The sequence below is a fragment of the Rousettus aegyptiacus genome, unplaced genomic scaffold (genome assembly GCF_014176215.1).
Source record: "Rousettus aegyptiacus isolate mRouAeg1 unplaced genomic scaffold, mRouAeg1.p scaffold_m13_p_9, whole genome shotgun sequence".
In the NCBI taxonomy this organism is placed as follows: domain Eukaryota; kingdom Metazoa; phylum Chordata; class Mammalia; order Chiroptera; family Pteropodidae; genus Rousettus; species Rousettus aegyptiacus.
Genome location: NW_023416312.1, coordinates 44437710 through 44457489, shown reverse-complemented (window position 1 = coordinate 44457489; position 19780 = coordinate 44437710). Strand labels below are relative to the sequence as shown.

Genomic DNA, 19780 nt, shown 5'->3' with positions numbered 1-19780 from the left:
TTAACTCCTTCTGATACATTTTCTAATGTTTGCATAAGTTTTGATATATATATTATCGCATATATATAACATATATATATTATCACATATATATGTGTGTGTATATACACACGCGCACACACACACGCGCGCGCACACACACACACACACACACACACACACATATATATATATAATTAGATTGGTACATTAATATAATTGGCCTACAACTACAAATTTTGGGGACACATATCTAAAATTTACTATTTAGGTGCATAAAATTAAGAAAGCAATGTTTTGGAGGTTGATAAAAATAACTCCAGCTAGAAATTCATCATGCTTAAAATCAATGCCTCTATTTCTCCTATGATTCTAAAAATAAGTGTATTGTGCATGAAATGTTACTTCTCCTTTTTATTGACCTATTTCTATCAATGTTATGTTTATTCCCCTAGTCACTCAAACTAGGAACTTGGGAGTCATTTTTTACTTTCTCTCATTCATCATGTAAAATTAGGGTCCAAGTCTATTATTATTTTTATTAAATTTATTAAGGTGGCATTGGTTAATAAAATTCTGTAGGTTTAAAGTATACGATTCAATAATACATCACCTGTATATTGCATTGTGTGTTCACCACCTAAAATTAAATCTCCTTCCATCACAAATGAACAAGACAAACAAAAATTCATAGGCACAGACAACACTTTAGTGGTCACCAGAGAGAAAGGAAGGAATAGGGAGGTAGATAAGGGTAAAAGGGGTCAAATATATGGCAACACAAGCCTATTATTTCTGAAATGTCCGCCTCTCCCTTTCTAATTCTACCACCACCATACTAATTCATGCTTTAGTTAGTTGTTTGTTGTTGTTGTTGTTGTTGTTGTTGTTGTTGTATTAACATGGGTTACTGCAGTATTGTAATGGCTTTCTAACTGCCTTCTTTCTCCTGACCCAATTTAACCTACCCACATTTTTTGGCATGTGTGCATGTCTTTTCCTTATTATTTAGAGTGTGCGCTACTTAAAGGCAAGTAAGCATGAGTAGTGTCTTTTAGCTCTTCCTCTGCGATGCCTTGCATATGGTAGGCACTCAAATGTTTCTAAGTGGATAAAATTAGATTGGGATTTTTTTTTATCTAGAACTGAGAGTTAGGTTTCAGGACTTGGAGTTTGGAGCTCATATAAATCTTTCCAATTTTTACAGTCAAGTATGTTTAGAGTTAATCTGGCAGACTAAAAAACAGTCCTTTCTAAGTTCATATTCAGATATGTATTTATTTTTGTTAGCTACTCAGAATCTCACTTTATCTGAGAAAAGCATTTTATGGAGAAAATGAGTATATTGTGGATGAAACATCACTTCCAATTCCTAAAATATGCTCATAGGGGGTATTCTCTCTCATTCTTTCTTCTTGTCTTAGGAGTCGGAGTTGAATTCTGGGTTATAACTTATTACCAACTTCCTAGGATTACCTGGATGAATTGGTACAAATCATGTAAGCTTGCTGTTTATAGAAATAATCAGGCCTACCCCCCTCCCTTCTTTGCCCACCTTTATTCAGTTACCTCATAAAAATAAAAGAAATGTGATACTATATCTGGCATGACAAGATTCTTAGAAGAAAAAAACTCCTTACTAATTCAGAGCAATGTGATAAAGGTGACTCAAGAAGAATGGGAAACAAAAATAAGTTCTAACTGGCCCATCCCTGTGTAATTATGGATTTATGTTGTAACTTTGTTCAAAGATCTTCAGAAATGGTGTATACCAAGTAGTCTTAATGCAAAGAACTTATTGAATAAATAGATAATAATGCCTATATTCTTTACTATTTATTTTTCAAATATACTTGATGAATTTTGCCCTTCTTCTCTCCACCTATACAGCCACCAGCTCTAGCATTTCTCTTTGAGTTTCCATTACAATTCCAATTCACTTCCGTGAGGTATTTAGATATAAACCACATTCTTTTTATAAAAATAAATCTCTCCTGTTTTCATTTTAAACACCAATTTACTATCATCTTTAATATGCACATTCCTAGTTATGTGCTTTAAGCTCCAAGGCTTCTTTTGTTTTTATCAAATTGTTTCTGCACCAAAGAAACTGAGCACTCAATGCTGATATTGGCAGCAGTGGCTTCTCCTTGCTTTAGACTGATTATAGCCAGCTTCTTTAGATCTGCATGACAAAGAGGCTGCTGACATTATCATTGATTGCTCTGTTTTTCCCATGCTAAAGCAATCTGTTAAATCAGTGCAAAATAGATTTTTGCAACTTGAAGCTACAAGGATACAATTGGTTTCTAAGCTGCCACATCAATCAGATATTTAAAAAACGTTAGTAGCCTGGGTGTAATTCTTGAATGTGTCCACCCATGTGATTAGATATTATATTCTCTCTATTTACACACATTTTTCCCCTGGAGAGTTATGTAATATGTGCAGAATAAAAAATTCAGGGAAATACATCTGTGTAGGCTACTTCATGTTGATTACTTGTTGTTAACTATCTCAGAACAGGAAATTTCTAAGCAATACTTGGGAGTTGAAGAGAATATACTCTTTTGGTTATTTCAAGCTGATAAAATCCAAGAGACATTTTCTTGACCAGCTTCTAGTTTAACAAATTAAATTTTGCTGTAGATCTACTGCTTTCAATAATGCCAGTTGAATAAGATATTATTCTTTGGAGTCATTAGGGCCTCTACAGTTGTCTCCATTCCACACTTCTTATTGAAACTTATTATAACAGGTTGCCAGAGTTTTAACTCTCTCAATTGTACTCCACCACAGAATTAGCTTTCTTACAGAGATGTATGAACAAATTTCTACAAGTGTCATATTTGTCAAGGGTTGTTTAGGCCTTGGAGAGTAAAAGTACGTTTATAATATTGAAGAGGATAGAATTTTGGTTTCTTTTCAGTACATTATGACATTATCATGCATGTTGAAAATAGGAATTATTGCTTCGTGGAGCTTTTCTATGTATATATACAGAGGAAATTGGAAAGATTCATATGATAGTAAACAAAACAAACAAAAACTTTAGACAACTAGAGAGTGGAGTTAATTTATTTTAAAATTTGGATACAAAAATCTTATGAGAGCAGACTTATTTCATGTGGCTGGTTTTGGAAAACATGGAACTAAAAGAACTAATGAAAGACAAGTACATAAATCAGTACTAATTGATTCTCCTTCCTACTGGCATCCTAGTGATTTCTGCATGAGTTCTTTTTTTTTTCAGTGAGGCAACCTTTGGTCGACCTCACAGATTACTAGGACCTTGTCGAATTACAATTCCTTATTTTTAAATTATTTTTTTATGCCTATAGCACCTGGTTTTCCTAGGTGGTCTCCCATCCAAGTACTAACCAGGCTCGACCCTGCTTAGCTTCCAAGATCAGATGGGATCGGGCTTGTTCAGGGTAGCATGCCCATAGACTGCATAGGTCCTTAATAGTAGAGACCCTTGTACAGGTGTCCAATACTTAATGTTATTTTAAGATCAACTATATTCATTGACATTATGTTTACAAGGAGAGTGAGTGCCATAGTTCTATCCCTCATACCTCCTGTTTATGGTCAAGGGGATAACTCTTCTCTGATCCACAGACTAATAATTAATTTTATAAAATTAATGAATTAATTAATCAATTAAGAATTAATTGTAGAATAATGACATATTACATGTAATGTATTTTCATATAAACTACTCATTCATCCTCACTATAGTCCCCATTCCGGTTTATAGAAGTGAAGCTTACATATGTTAAGTCACTCATCCAAGTTCACAAATTAATAAAAGAGATAATTCAAAACCACAATGAGATACCATCTCACATCTGTTAGAATGGCTATCGTCAATAAGACAAACAATAACAAGTGTTGTAGGGGTTGTGAGAAAAAATGGAACCCTCATCCATTGCTGGTGGGAATGTAAATTGGTACAGCCACTATGGAAAACAGTGTGGTTTTTCCTGAAAAAACTAAATTAGCATTTGACCCAACAATCCCTTTTCTGGGTATATATACAAAAAACTTGAAAACATTTATCTGCAAAGATATATGCACCCTGATGTTCATGGCAGCATTGTTCACAGTGACCAAGATATGGAAACAACCAAAGTGTCCTTTGATAAATAATTGAATAAAGAAGAAGTGGTACATATATACAATGAAATATTACTTAGCCATAAAAAAGATGGAATACTACTATTTGCAACAACATGGATGGATCTCAAGATTATCGAACTAAGAAAAATAAGTCAGGCAGAAGTTGAGAACCATATGATTTCACTCATATGTAAGATATAAAACTAAAAGTAACAAATAAACATGACAAACACTGACTCGTGGACATGGACAGTGGAATAGTGGTTACCAGAGGGAAGAGGGGGTGGGAGGAGGTAGATAGGGGTAAGGGGATTCAAATATTTGGTGGCAGAAGGAAATTTAACTTTGGGTGGTGAACATACAATGCAATATACATATGACATATTATTGAATTGTACACTTGAGACCTATTTAATTTTATTTACTAATTTTACTGCAATAATTTTAATAAAAATGGAGAGACTTGTTATTGGCATCCCTGGTACACTTGAATTATTAATGATGAAAATGGAAGACTTTATCTCTACCTGGGTCCAGATACAAGCACCTGGGAAGAAGTCATCTTCTCAGAGATGATCTTCGGTGTTGCTAATATGATGTAAATTTTTCATGAAATCAGTTGTCCAATATTCTTACAGTGATTTGCTTTTAGACTAGAAATATTTTGAAAACCTGAAATAGTGTCTATAAATGCCACTTTGTAGATTGTTATTGCAACATGATATACAATCAGGAACTGATGCCTGGAAATTTCTGTCTCCATCTACCAAAGCTACATTCTTAATTATTTATTTTGTGTGTGTGTGTGTGCATGCGCACGCGCGTGTGTGTGTGTGTGTGTGTGTGTGTGTGTGTTTAATGTATCTGTTGAGAGACAACTGTGAAAAAAACAGTGAAAAGGACCTAGAAACTGAAGGTAAGGTTTCATGTGCTGGCTCTGTTGCTATGACCTTGGACAAGCTACTTAGTCTATAGAAAACCAATCTTAAGTGAGTGGTCATGATGACTTACAGAGATAATGTTTGTGAAAGGCTTTGTTAACTATGAAAATACTATATAAAGTTTTGATAGTAAGCATAATACTATACCTGAATATTTCACTATATTAGAGTATTTGTTTAATGGGCAAATCATTTGTCTTGACCAAATTTTATTGGTTTGTTGTTATATCTCTTTCTCAGTGCATCTTATGGTGATAAGAAACAGCCAAAGAATTATTTTATCATCTTTGTTTGAGAGCTAATTGCTGGTGAACCAAGTGTGATAAGGTATTGCCTCTTGGTTTAAATTAACCCTGTGTTTCTCTTAATTTACTGATGAATCTTGGGACCGCTACTCTTATTTTGGCCAAATATAATTTAAGAATTGCTATACATATTTCTAAGTTACATGTGTGCTTCAATCCTATACCTTTTGAAAACAAGCATCTTTCAGTCTTCCTAAGAATGTATAGTATTTTATTATTCATCAATTTCCAAAGAATTTAATGTGAGTGTTATTTTTAATGATCTTCACTATCCTAAATCACCAAACCCTTCAGAATCACTAAGCAAGCCATGTGTTTTACATATTAAATTTTGATTAAATTATTATAACTCAGAACAGTGAAACTCAGTTTTCAAAGCTGAGCTTACTATTAGATTGTTATAATCAAGAAACACCATCTTTCACTCTTCGTTTTAGTGATGTAGAGGTAGTCATTTTTCTGATACTCATATAGATAATCATATTTGCTATAAAAATATTTACTTCAGGTTAGACCATTTTGGAGCAATTTAAATTTTCAACATTCTCTGTCTCCATGTGAAAAGCCTATGGTTTAATTGCAGCTTTCGGACAAGACATATAATATTTTGTCATTAAGAGTCCTATCCTTCTGTTTTGTTCATTCCTATAACTTGGCAGTCAAGTGTCACCAGAAGTTGAGATTTTTTATACACCTCTATTATATTTTTAAATGAATACTAGTATCCTTAATTCTTAAATTTCAACCTCACCCTAACCATATTCCCTCTCAGCAGTCCTTAAACTGACATTGCTAAATAGATGTTTGTATAAATGAGCACTTTTTCTTCTCCCCACCTCAAGTATTTATCTTTTCACTCTCTATCATTTCACAGTCTCTTCTATCTGTGGAATAAATGTCCTTAATTTATTTACAATGCTAATTCCCACACCTATGTTCTTAATTCTACATTTATTCTGCCACTACAGGAATTTTACTTCATCTATCATCTAGGTCTGTAGACAGGACCAACTTTTGGCTCAATAAAATATAAAGTAAGCAAAATTTTCTCCCTCTTTACTTTAATATTTTCTCTTGCTACAGTTTTGTCCTATGGGTCCTTTCCACCATAAAGTGTTGCTCTCTCAACTAGTGGTCATATTTGTAAGTATAGCTAATAAAGTACTGTGGTGTTAATAACTGATAAGTACAAAAAAGATCAGCCCTTTGCCTTCTTCAGGAATAATTACATTTTAATTTGGAAATGAAGGATGTACTAAAATCTACTAGCTTTGAAACCCTTAAATTAATGAATCCCTAAAGATAGAATTCCAACCATTAGTTAAGGAGGTAGTATGCAGCATATGTCTTTACAAATGTCTCTTAAATCATTCCAGATAGGCAAGTGCCTATTTTGGCTACTTTAAAATCAGTCTTATTCACAGTTCATAATGTTATTTTTGCCACAGTTCAAGTGGGTATTCTCTAGAATTATTTGGTAGATAATAAATGTCCACATGGTAGAATTTAAAGCAGCGCTGTCTAGTCCTGTTTTTACAATATTACAAAGAAATATTTTGCAATGGCTTTGAGTATTGGCATGAACATCTTGTATTAAAAATTTGGCAGCAGTTCAAAGCCCAGTACTTTCAACTGGCTAATGGGTTTGAATAGCAAACTTTTGTCCAGATAGTCTAATGAGTAACATTTGATTCATTATCTGTTAAATGTTACCATTAAAAAAACATGTTGTTCAGTGCTATGATATTTTGTCGTTTTCCAAATGCTTGATTAATACTCCAAAATCTTATAGTCTAGTGCCCATCCTCATAATATTCAACTAGGAGCAGTTGTAATCAGGATAGCTTTTATTTTGGTTCTTCTGGAAATCCTTATTGGACTTATAATGTGAATACTTTTCTAAACAGGTAACTTGTCTTCCCCTGCTGCCCAGCTCAGTTTCTGCTTTTTGAGTCTGGAGCTGGTATAAAATCCCAATTTCTATCAAAAATTAACTCAACGTTATTTCCTCTTTAGAGTCATAAAATTTAAATAAATACTTTAGCAGGAAAGAAATAGAGTTTAAAATAAATTCACTGTGCTTTTGTTGGAATTCTTTTAATTTTCTACAAATGTATGATATATACCTTTTGGAGGAGAGCACTGCTAGAATTTTGTCCAATGGAACTTAAATAAGTTCATGATAACATTAAGATGGTTTTCTATTATGTCATACATAAATTCTTTCATTCATAAGCACCATTTACTCTTTTTTTGGTCCACTTTCATCATTCTAAGCAATAGTTTCATCTTCTGATTCCTCAGCTGCAGGGACCTCTTCATTTACAGTTTGGTTATATTCCCCATTCTTCCACAGCTTCTTGTTTAATGGCATTGATTTTACCTGTAGTTAGTGTGTTTTCTTCCATAATGGCCTTCTGCCAATCTGAAATATTTTGTTCATTTTATGTTCTTTCCTTTTTCTGAATGAGGATACAAGGGAGGGACTTGGGGTGGGGCATGGGGTACATTTGCTGAAATATCCTTTGTTTTGCCAGTTTCCAGTCCAATAACTTAATAAGAATAGCATAATTCCATTCATCTTGTCTATTTATTTAATGTGAGTCCTGGGAGATGTGACTTAGTGGTTAATTGACTTATATTTCAACCAATCATTCAGTAATTTTTAAACCCCTCGGAAACTGTTGTCTTGGTGGCTCTTTAAATCTTTTATAGTGTCTAATCACTAAGTACTAATGATCCATTCCACTATTCGTGATATGTGACTTTTGGTGAAAGTAATAACCTTCACTTTTGGTTTGTCTCTTCTTGTTTTAGTCACGGTAATTAAGAGCTCCACAAATGAGCTTTCAAAATATTAATTGTATTTTTGTTATTTTGTATCGTCAAATTATTTTAAAGAAAATAAAATGGCAACCATTTATAGATGAGGAGCCCCTTGTAATTAACTAAAGTTTTGTGATTGTCATAGGCATGAAGGGGAGTAGAGTTGCTAAGTTAAAGGAACCAGATTGTTGCATGCAGTCTCCCTCCTCCGCTGGGCCTGTCTGTATGCCTTAGAGAGGAACATGTGGTTAGGGAAGACAATCTACATGTCAACTTTTTAACCCTTGATCTACATGGCTTGGAGATCACCTCAGTAATTATTTGAGACCTACTAGTGGATCACCATTTAATTGTTGGGGACAGCTAACCTAGGTCGATTGGACTATAAGATGTCATATTTTGAGAGGATTATTAGTACTAGTATTATTAATGACTAAAAACCACACTAAAAATGAAAAGTAGAAGGAAAAGCCATAGGAGAATAAAAAAAGAATACACTAATTTATCCTGTTCTACCTCACCTGCTCTTCTTCTCCACATAGGATTGTGATTGATGATGCAAGGTAGATGGTATAATATTCTCTCATAAATGACTAAGATAATATCTCCAGAAACATTTATCATTCTCTTCCAAACCAGGGGCCCTACCAAAATTTATCTTAGAAAAACATTAAAAAGTATTTTCAAAAATTGTCTTTGATGTCTTTTTAAAAATTAGTTCTCATTTCAACCAAATGAGATTGCTTAGGTTGAGTATGTTAGCAAGAATTCATGAAACTCCTCAGTAATAAACCATCAAAGCTTAAAATTACAGATAATAAAATGAATTAAAATGATAGGAGGATTCTAAGAGTGAAAATGACTTAATAAGGGAATAAAAAGACTGTTGCAAAAAATGTAAACATAAGTAATAATGGTTCTAAGAACAAAGAATGGAATGATGGTCTATATAGGAAAGAGAGATAGGCATTTATTGCCAAGAGAGTTAAAGATTTCTAAAAAAAATCACATATTTATAAAAAAATAGAGGGAAGGAAATAAAATACTGATGTTTCCTTTTTAACTACACTTCTTCCTCATTTTTTTTGTAAGAGTGGAGAAGGAAAAAATGATTATTTAGAAAGAGAAAAAAGGAAATTAAGCATTTCAAAGCTGTCAGAATTCAAGGACTACAGACTAGATTGTAAAGGAACTTTACACTCATTTCTTTGAATGAGAAGACATTAAAATTGAAAATCAAAGAGTGGGACGGAGATATGAAAATAAAAGGACAGAGAATAGAGTGGGTAGAAAACAATGGTATCTGGCATATTATGGGACAACACATTTCAGGGGAAAGTGAACAGGGGAAGAGGAATTAACAACTTCAAAATTATTGTTAGATAGGATGGATTTTAAGGCTTCTGGAATCTTTGGGCTTAACCCAAAACTTCATACTACTGAAAAGCTGAACAAAATTACTTCTGAAGTTCTGAGCTCTTGGTTCAGGCTCACAGAAAAATAAACTCTCTGTTGGAATCTTATTTAATGGCAATCTACCCACCCCCACAGAATTCACTTAGCAGAGCAGAGCAGAGCAAGCACTGAATATGGATTAAGTAGCTCAGATTTTCTAATGATTCAACCCACTGTTAATGAAAATGTGTACCTTTTTATGACTGCCTTAAGTGATAAATAATAAAGTACTTTTTTTATCTTTCCCCATGCTTTCATATCTAGTTACAGAGTAAACTATGCTTTAGGCACATTCAGAAACAAGAGATTCTGGTTTATGGACTACTTTATCCTAAGATCTTTTTGTTATTGCCACTTCACGAGTATGAGCCATTTGATTTTTCCTACAGCTCTAGAGGGTAGACTCCATTGGTAATTTGAAAAGATAAAGCTAGAGGGGTGAAATGGCAGTGCAGTGTGCAGATTCAGTTTATAGAGTGTAAAGTATCAGACAAAGTGCAGTTAAGTGATTTTCTTCTATTTTTCTGCAAGTAGAGAAAAGGAGGAAGGAGATGGGGTTGTGAGTGAACCAGGTGCCTCTATTTTCACTCTAGTATTTTTTCCGGTGCCTCTCTTCTTCTCAGTTAAGTCCACCCTTTAAGTCAGCCTAAAGACTACAGTCATGGAAACCATAAATAAAATCTACAAGGTGATTAAACATTATATCTAACCCCCCAAACAACTAGTCCTTCTTAAATCACAGCCACCTCTGCCAGTCTGGATACCCAAAGTCAACTAAAAGGAAACTTTGACTCTCATTCATCATCTGAATAGAGAAACTCTTGGAATAGATATTTGTGTAAGCACTGAGCTTATTGAGATAAAAGTTTGATCCAATCAATTTGTATATTGTAAAATCAGAACTTATACCAGATTTCTAATTTTTGTTGCAAATCTAAGAGATCTGACCAATTGTGGGAATATTCCTTAAAGGGACACAATAACATTCACCTTCATGGCCATAATCTTCCCCAGGAATATTGAATAGGTTATCAATTTTAAAGAATATTTAGATTTAAATTAGTACATGCATCAGTAAATGATTCCATATAGTCTTAGTATATGCTGTTCAGTGGAGAAAAACATTACTCATGTGTGCATTAGCATTTTTACTTTTACTGCAGTAATAACATCATTCCTTTTTCCAGATTCTGAGAAATGCTGCTTCAAACTCTACTACAAATCTCAGGTAAAAACCCATGGTAGGCTTTTAAGAAGCAGCCCACTTAAGAATGAATATTAACTAAATGCCAAAGGAAATGCGTTTCATCATCTCTGCCTATTTGTTGATACTCTCCCAAGAGAATAGATACCTTCTGCTTCTTCCGTGTGATTACTTGTTGCAATTTTTGATGCAGTGCTTGGTCAGTAATTAAGCAGATGAGCATAAAGGGTTCTAGTACCTCTAACAGACTTTGAAGACTCAGAAAAAAATAAGTGGCATTGGTTACAGCAGCTGCATAGAATGGTCATTTAGTCTCTGACAATGTAGACTGAATGAATATGTAGGTGTGAGTATGAGAAAGAAAAGAGACCTAGAGACAAAGAGAGAGAGAGAGAGAGAGAGAGAGAGAGAGAGAGAGAGAGAGAGAGAGAGAGAGAGAGAGAGAGAGCTAATAGTGATTCATGGCAAAGTATAAAAAGAGAAGTAATTTTAAAAGCAGTGAGTGACAGTCTATAAAATAGCTCATTTAACTCATCACTAAGGAAAAATTGTTGTGCTTAATGTTACCAAATATTTTTCCTTCAAAAAAAGCATTTGGATGATTTGCATGACTTTTCGTTTTAGAATTTCTATGATGGGTGTTATATAAACCTGAGCTTAAACTAGAAAATTCTGCAATGAGATAATAAAAAATAAAAATAAAGAAAAAACTTTTTCATACACCATTTGAGTTAGTAACATCAGGGAGAAAATGTATTTTCTTCACTTTAAATGAAAAAAAAAATAAAAAAAAAGAACTTTCAGAATTGTGTTTATGGGAAATAGTTAAACATACACTTTAGTGATTTCAATTGAGCATATGAGCAGTTCTCTAATGGGTTTGGATTTATCCGTGTTATCAACATTTTTTTAATACCTACAGCACTTGGTATTCCTAGGTGGTCTCCTATCCAAGTACTAACCAGGCCCGACCCTGCTTAGCTTCCAAGATCAGACGAAATCGGGCATGTTCGGGGTGGCATGGCCATAGACTCAACTTTTTAAAGATGCCATTTCTAGCATACATGTAAGTCACAGAATATAGCCTAATGATTTGATCAGTGTAGCAGGGAATGGATCCCTGCAGCAGCTCTGCAGAGGCCTGGGTAGTCATATCACCATTTGGCCTTTCCTTGCAAAACACAACACTAATTGGATATTTCCAAGAGTGTGAGATTAAAAGGAGCACCTAACTCAGAGTGTCCCTAAGGACTAACCAACATGATCCTTTTACTGGTTTACTTATACTTTTAGTTTATATATGTATATATACTCAAGAGGACTCTGTGCTAACCAACATGATCCTTTTACTGGTTTACTTTTACTTCTAGTTTATATATGTATATGTATATATGTATATATACTCAAGAGGACTTGAATATATATATTCACCCTTTTTGGCAAGGGCTTAAGTGCCTAGACAAAATGACCTGTGTTCTTAATTATGTATATGTACTCAAGAGGACTCTGCAGTAGGCTTTATATATATATATATATATATATATATATATATGTATGTATATACATATATATATATATATATACACACATACACATACATACATACATACACATACACTTAAGCATTTGCCAAACAGGGTGAATTACAATATTAAGAAGGGGCAGAAAGGAAAGAGATGACCCCAGGCACATTTGATAAACTTTAGAGGTCCTTTGCTTTCCCCTGATTGTATCTGATAGGGCGTAGGGTTTGAAAGGTAAGAATAAAAAGAAGAAAAAAAAATTAAGTGTGTGGCTGCTATAAGCTCAAGGGTTTCTGGTTGGCATCTGTGGGATGATTTAAAGGGTACTAATGGAGAACATAGATCTCTCAAAAGTCTTCCATAGTCTCTGAAAGTGTCACACTTTGGGGTTAAGATGTAGAATGCTTTTAGCATACTCCTAATTTTCTATGTCAGAGGTCAGAGCATAAACGTATTAGGCTTTTAACATCTATTAATATCTTATCTTGAGTTATTTTCTCAGATCATTTTCAATTGCCCCCTAGAGAGGAAAAAAAACACAATATAGGTGAGGGTTGCTAGTAAAAACAAACAAACAAACAACAAAAAATAGCATAGATGGAGACTCTAGCCAAACAGGTTTGGATAGGGAACTTGGGCAGTTGAAGGGACAATAGAAGGACAGTGGAGGCCTAGGCATTGTATGGGCAGGGGCTAGAAGAGAAGAGGTAGAGAAAGAAGATAAAAATACAAGGCCAAAAAAGTTCCTCTTCATCTTTTATAGCTTAGGTGAAAATGCTAACCTGGTCTAATGCACTGTCTTCTGTCATATCATTTTGTATCAGCCTTTGTTGAGAAGATGATGGTCATAGTAGGGAAAGAATCCATTTAATAACCACAGGTCACCTCCTCTACCTTTCTGATCCTTTTATTCAGGTTCACAAATAAGGAAGAAAGATATATACTAGCATGGCTTACTGGAGGCTAAGACATTGTCTTTTTCTGTGGACATTGAGTATAGAACTGAGGAGCAAAGTCTTGAAAAGAGTGAAGTGTAATATCGATTAATTGGAAACTGGAAAGGAATGAGAAGATACTCTGTTGGAAATTAGCTTCTCTTTTTGTGCCTCATTCTTCATTATGTTTTCCCTTTACTAGAGTGGTGGGTAGTGGAAAAGCCATAGCATTTGGGCTCAGATTTCAATTCCAATGTAAGTTATGTCACTAATTAGCTGTGGGCACTTAACCTCACTGAACTTCAGTTTTCTTACCTGCAAAATGAGGATGATATTATCTACTCTAGAATTTTGAGGATTTAATATAACTCATTGCCTAGCCTAGATTTTTTTCCTTTGTTTTTACATTTTCTTCTTCAAACCTAAACACTTTTGCCTACAAAATTGGATGCTATTTTCATTGTTTTTATTCATATCAGCTAAAACACTTATAGACAACGATTCAGTTTGCAGTCACTAACAATCAAGAATTTGGTAATCCTCATAATTGATTCTAAAAGCTGTGAAACAGTGCTTCAAAGGGTGCCTTTGAAAAATGAGAAAGAAAAAGACAATATCAGATACGTCATAATATTTACCTCTAATAGGACCAACTCTATCTCTTCTACCATATTACGTTATTGAAGAGAATTAAAAAGGAAGGAGATATGGACACATCAGTTTGATAGAGAAAAATATTCTGTCACCTATCCATTTCTCAGAATAAAATCTGCCCTTTTCAGCAATGCACTGTACAATTCTCATCACTACTAAATGTTTCTTTTAAAAGGATAAAACCTTTTTTTTAAACCTAGTTATTCAGGGATATTTAAGTAAAAATAAGAATGGTTCAAATATATAGAATCTTTTTTTCATTCAAATATATAGAATATTTGAATGAAATACTTTCATAATAATTGATGATAGCATATCTTCAATTCAATGTCAGCTGGCTTGACTCCTTTTTAGAAGTTGGTAGGGTACAAACAAACAAACATACAAACAAACAAACAAACAAATAAATAAATAATTCGATGTCAAACTCCAGTTGTCCTCTGTTCAATATAAATCCAAGTGCTTAAAATTGCAAATTAACTTTACCTGCATCTATACCAGGAAAACTAAATGCCAAGTATCTTTTCAATTGGTATATACTTTAATCTCCCAAAACCCTTAATACTTTGGTATAATCTACTTTGTTTCACCACAAACTTACATTGACATAGTAATTCATTCATTTATTATAACTTAATATATAGAATGTTAATAGCATAGTTGATCCTGTCAATCAGGTTCACCATCCAAGTTAATTACTCATGTTGATATTTGTAGCATCTAAATGCTATATAATTAGGGACAATCTAATTATTGATAGAAGGAACATGGCCAATTGGCTGGTGGCCCAGAAGGTCTAGGCTGAGGTGGAAGGGTATATTTATCCCAGGAACTTCCCAGGAACAGAGATAGTTCTGAGATGGGAATGCCAGGACGTTAAGCGAGGGGAGTAAGTGAAAATCCCAGGAGAAAATAGAAGAAAGAGGGAATAACTCAGCCTATTTTCTCCTTCAGTGCCTGAGGGGTATGTAAAACCTAGGCTTTGTAGGAGTAGGGTCTCATTCAACCTTTCTTCTGAATTCTCTTTATTGTGTGCAAGAGAAGTAGTTGACCTAAAGAGTTACATTATTTTATTACTGTTATTATGATTATGATTATTATTGATATTATTATTATAGCCAGCATAAAACTCTATGTCCAGAGAGCAAGGTTTGAAGTAAGATCTACTATTCTGGGAACTTCTTTCTCCACTCTATCCCCTGACTTTCCCTGTGTATTGAATTGACATTTCCCAGCTCCACCACTGTTCCACCCTGAGTTACATATTTTTTTTTCAGGCTGTACTCCAGGGGGAGCACACTTATAGATAATATACACTTTGAGGTACAATGAGTTCTAGAAGAACACATCAAAGAGTGTCTGGCTGTAGGGCCAACTCCATTTTAAGCCTGCCCTATTGCTTTCCATTTTTTGAACATTGACAGAGACCTGAGAATGAGGTGAGAGCATCTAGAAACAAAGCTTTCTATTTTATTAGGCTGTGACTAGGAGGCAGAGGACTGGGAAATGTGTAATGTCTCCGTGTTTTGACTGTGTTTAGATCTAGTAAACAGGTGTGTCATATTGACACTTTCTCTAAGAAACTCATACAAGTCCAAATAATTCTGCTATTGTGAATGTAGGAGATTGGGGAAGTGTGATAAGATTTGGATCCAAACAACTTTAACAAGGCTGAAGCAAGTAAAAATAAACAAGGTAAGGTCTGTTAAAGACAAGTTCAATTAGGGAGGAATACCAAATTACAGAAATGAGTACACGATGGTCCAGGATTGGTTATGTATCAGTATATACTAATGAGTTTAGATTTAATCATGGGTAGTTATTGAAAATTTTTAAGCCAGGAGATGACATCATCAGATATATGTGTTAAGAAGATCATGATATTTTTTCTTTAAAGACCAACTTAAACCTTAAATTCTAAATAGCCTTCTTTGTTTTTTTCATATTCTAGTAAGAAAACTATTTCCTTTTCTATACTGACAGTATAGAATTCACTTTCTATTAATATTACTGACATGTGAGTCTGTCTCTAATGTTAGACTGTGAACTTCTGAAGGTCAGAAAATATCTTGGTCTCCTCTATAACACATCTGCAAGGGAAAGATGTATGCCAGAGAGATGAAAAGAAAAATTCCCAGAGGCCTTATAAGCTAGACTCCCAGCATAGGTCCAGAAAGTAAGTTAAGGAGACTACTTGAAGGCTCTTGAAAAAGTCCACATGAGAAGTGATGAGTGACTGAACTGGAACAAGTGAAAGGAAGAATGGAGAGAAGAGGACAGATCTAAGAGTTTCATTCATACCTGCATTAATTTTTCACAAATATTTATTGAGCACCATCTATGTGTCAGGAACCAACTTAGCTATTGAAGATACAGCATTGAACAAGACAGATATGTTCTGTCCCAGAGAATATGGATGCAGTGTAATATGGTGGTTTAGACTTGGGTCCTATTACTTGTTAGTTGTGCAACCTAAGACAAGTTACTCAACATTTTGAAGCCTCCTCATCTATTATATATAGACAAATATCACTTGTCTCATATTAAGTTCTCAATAGATATTAGTAAAAATTATTATTAATGAATGATACAAAAGTAAAATAAACAGAATGCCTTGAAAGTGCTTGGCAGGAGATTCAAATCCAGTGGAAAGGGGTGGAATCAGGGGGAAAAAAAGCTTTCGAAAGGAAAAGAAAGGAAAGGAAAGGAAAGGAAAGGAAAGGAAAGGAAAGGAAAGGAAAGGAAAGGAAAGGAAAGGGGCAGTTAGATTGGGCGCCCATGGATGAGTGGAAACTAACTAAGCAAAATCTGAGGTGTAAAGAAAAAAGTGGGTCAGTGTGGGTAGAATTTAGTAGGCTGGAGAGATACACAATTCCTTATAGACCATTGAAAGGAGGTGGATTTTATTTTAGATGCAAGGAAGCTTCAGTTAATATTTTTAAGAAAGGAGATAGGATGACCTCATTTGCACAAAATTATCCAAACTTGCCAACTGAATGTGAGAAATGAGGAAGATAGAGGAGTTAAAGAGTTAAAGATAGCTACGATGTTTCTAGCACAAATGACTGTCTGCAAGATTATGCCATTAACAGAGTTACAGCATAAAAAAATAGTAAGATTTTTATGATGGGGAGAATTAATGAATTTGATTTATAACACGTTGAATTTGAGATGACTGAAGAATTTCATATAAAGATTTCTAGCAGCCATTCAGAAATTCTATTGAGAGCCCAAGAGAGTGATCTGATTGAAGATATTTAGGAGTTATCACTGTATAATAGGATAATTGAAGCTATAGGAATAGATAGTTGATGGGATGGGAGGTATGAAAGGAAAAAAATATATATTTGAGAAATGTTCAGAGAAAGAGGAATCATCGTAGAAGAGTTGGAAGGGTCAGAAAGTTATAAGGTAACCTAAAGAGTATATTAGGAGAAAGGTTAGGATGAAATATAATAAAGATCAAGCACAATTTATAGTTTTTCTGGCACAATCTAGAATGGATTATCTTATTAAATGTTTGGTGTAAGCACTCTGGTATAAAAATTAGTAGTACATTTTTTCCCTGATGAAATCTGTAATCTGCAGTTCTCTGGAATCTTTCAAAAGTCAGTCCAGCTTCAAACTAACCTTTCATTTGTTGTGTTCTTGGAAATGACCATTCACCCTTGAGAAAACAATTTATCTTTATTGAGTGCTAAATATTGTTAATTTCTGTCATTTAACTACCTGGATAATTGTATGTGGATGGAAAAATATAGAGAAAGGATAGAACAGGTGATCTACCAAAAGAAAATGGTCAAATTGCTAAAGTAAATTCAATGGACATGAATAGAAGTGACAGCATTGTAAATCTATACTTTTCAGAAACATTATGCACCATGTATGTAAATGTACACGCACACATACACACAAACTCACCTTTTGTTCCAACACAAAGAAACTGTATTCGGTTTCCCAAAAGCAACATGTCTTCTCATGCCTCAGGACTTTTGAATATTCTGTTTCCTTTGCCTACACTATCCTTATCTCCACTAATCTTCCCCTCTCCCTGCTCTTCCTTCTCCCATCTTCAGGACATATACAAACCATGTCAAGCAAATTCTCATTTTTATTTAAGACTTATCTCTTGGAAACATCAAACATCTCTTTCATTCAGCCCACCCACTAATTGCCACAACACTGAATATTGTGCCCCTTTTCTGTACTCTTAAATCTCCTTATACCTATTTGGATTATAAAATTTGTTACAGATATGCTTTTATTTATTCCTTCTCCAGTATTCCCCCACTGGAATGTTTCTTCTGTACTAAAATTTTAATTAAAAAACAGTTTTTGATTTAAAGAAAATTTGTGACAATAAGATGGAATTCCCACATACCCTACACCAATTTCCTCTAATGTTAACATTTTACATTAATAGGTATATTTGTCACAACTTATAATGATATATAATTACTAACTAAAGTCCATATTTTATTCGGATCCCTTTGTTTTTTCCTAATTTTCTGTTTTTGTTCCAGGTTCCCATCCAGGATATCACATTACATTTACTAGACTGTTTATTGATGTGAGCTGCCGTATTTTGTTCATTTTACTATCACTGCTCCCTAGTAGAGTGCCTGTAGATGCTTAAGAAATATTTGTTGGATTGATAGAAGAATAAATGAATATATAAGTTGATAAATAATACTATGCAAAGTATCAGGCATAGATTGATTCTCTTTATATATACATATACTTTATATATTATATACTTATTCTCCATATTTTATGTATACTTTAGAAAAGAGAGTCAAGTAGTAATATAGTCCCCATCAAAGACAACTTTTATCTCTCTTAATAATGATATGAATAGAGAATAGATTTGTGACTTCAACTACACCAAGATAAAAAATAAAAATGTTGCAGATTTTATACTACACTACGCATTATTAAGTCTCCAGTTATAAAGTCGGATATTCAAAATGGTTATGAAGGTCAATTTGAAAAATAATCTTTTGAACAGAAAACTAATTCGATGGCATAATAATTCCAGTATTTCTATAATACTTTTTTCTTTATAAACCTTTTGTGTATATTAATATACTTGAGCTTCACAATAACCCTGTGAGGTACGTTAATATTACATATTTTTAAACACCATAGCCAAGAACAGTGCTGTGGTGACACAGCTTTAATAAAATTTACAACTGTCAGACTAGCACAGCACCACCCAGTAGGAGCTAATGAGTATCACTTATGCTGGCAAGGCTCAGGTGAGCAGAGAAGAATTTCAGTGAAACTCATGGATTCTCCTGCTTATGCACACTTAGGACACTATGAAAGAAAAGTCTCATAAACCATGTGGCCAAAACAAAGAACAAGGAAGCTGGCAGCTAATTTCTATTTCTACACAGAATAACTGTGGATGAACAAGCTTTTGCCCAGAATGAAGGTTAGGATTTTCCCTATGGAGTTGGTGCCAGGCTGGGTGAAGAAAAAGGATAACATAAATGCATATTCAAAGTGGTAGGTTCCAGAGAGATTAGATCTGACAGAGATTAGGTCTGGAGGGAACAAACAATAGAGAAACCTCCGATGGCAATAAGGTTTTATCTGAGGAAATGGGAAGGAAGTGAAACTAAAAGGACGGGCCAGGGACAGTTAGCAGAGATATCTGTGTTTGACTTAAGTTTTTTCAGAAAAAAGCAGCTGATTCTGGGCCAAATGTTACAATGTAGGGATTTCCCAAATGGAATAGTTGTGTTTACAGAAGTTCGTAGCCAATATTTCTGGCAACACCGTGGTTAAAGTCCTTTTCTTGACACACTATGCACACAATGAGCTATTCTGG

The 19780-nt window shown here is 34.1% G+C and overlaps 2 pseudogenes; both read right to left on the bottom strand.

Moving 5' to 3' along the window:
• Window positions 1-3311: 3311 nt before the first annotated feature.
• On the bottom strand, window positions 3312-3430 carry LOC118608187 (annotated as a pseudogene).
• Window positions 3431-11745: 8315 nt separating this feature from the next.
• On the bottom strand, window positions 11746-11864 carry LOC118608350 (annotated as a pseudogene).
• Between the last annotated feature and the right edge of the window lie 7916 nt (window positions 11865-19780).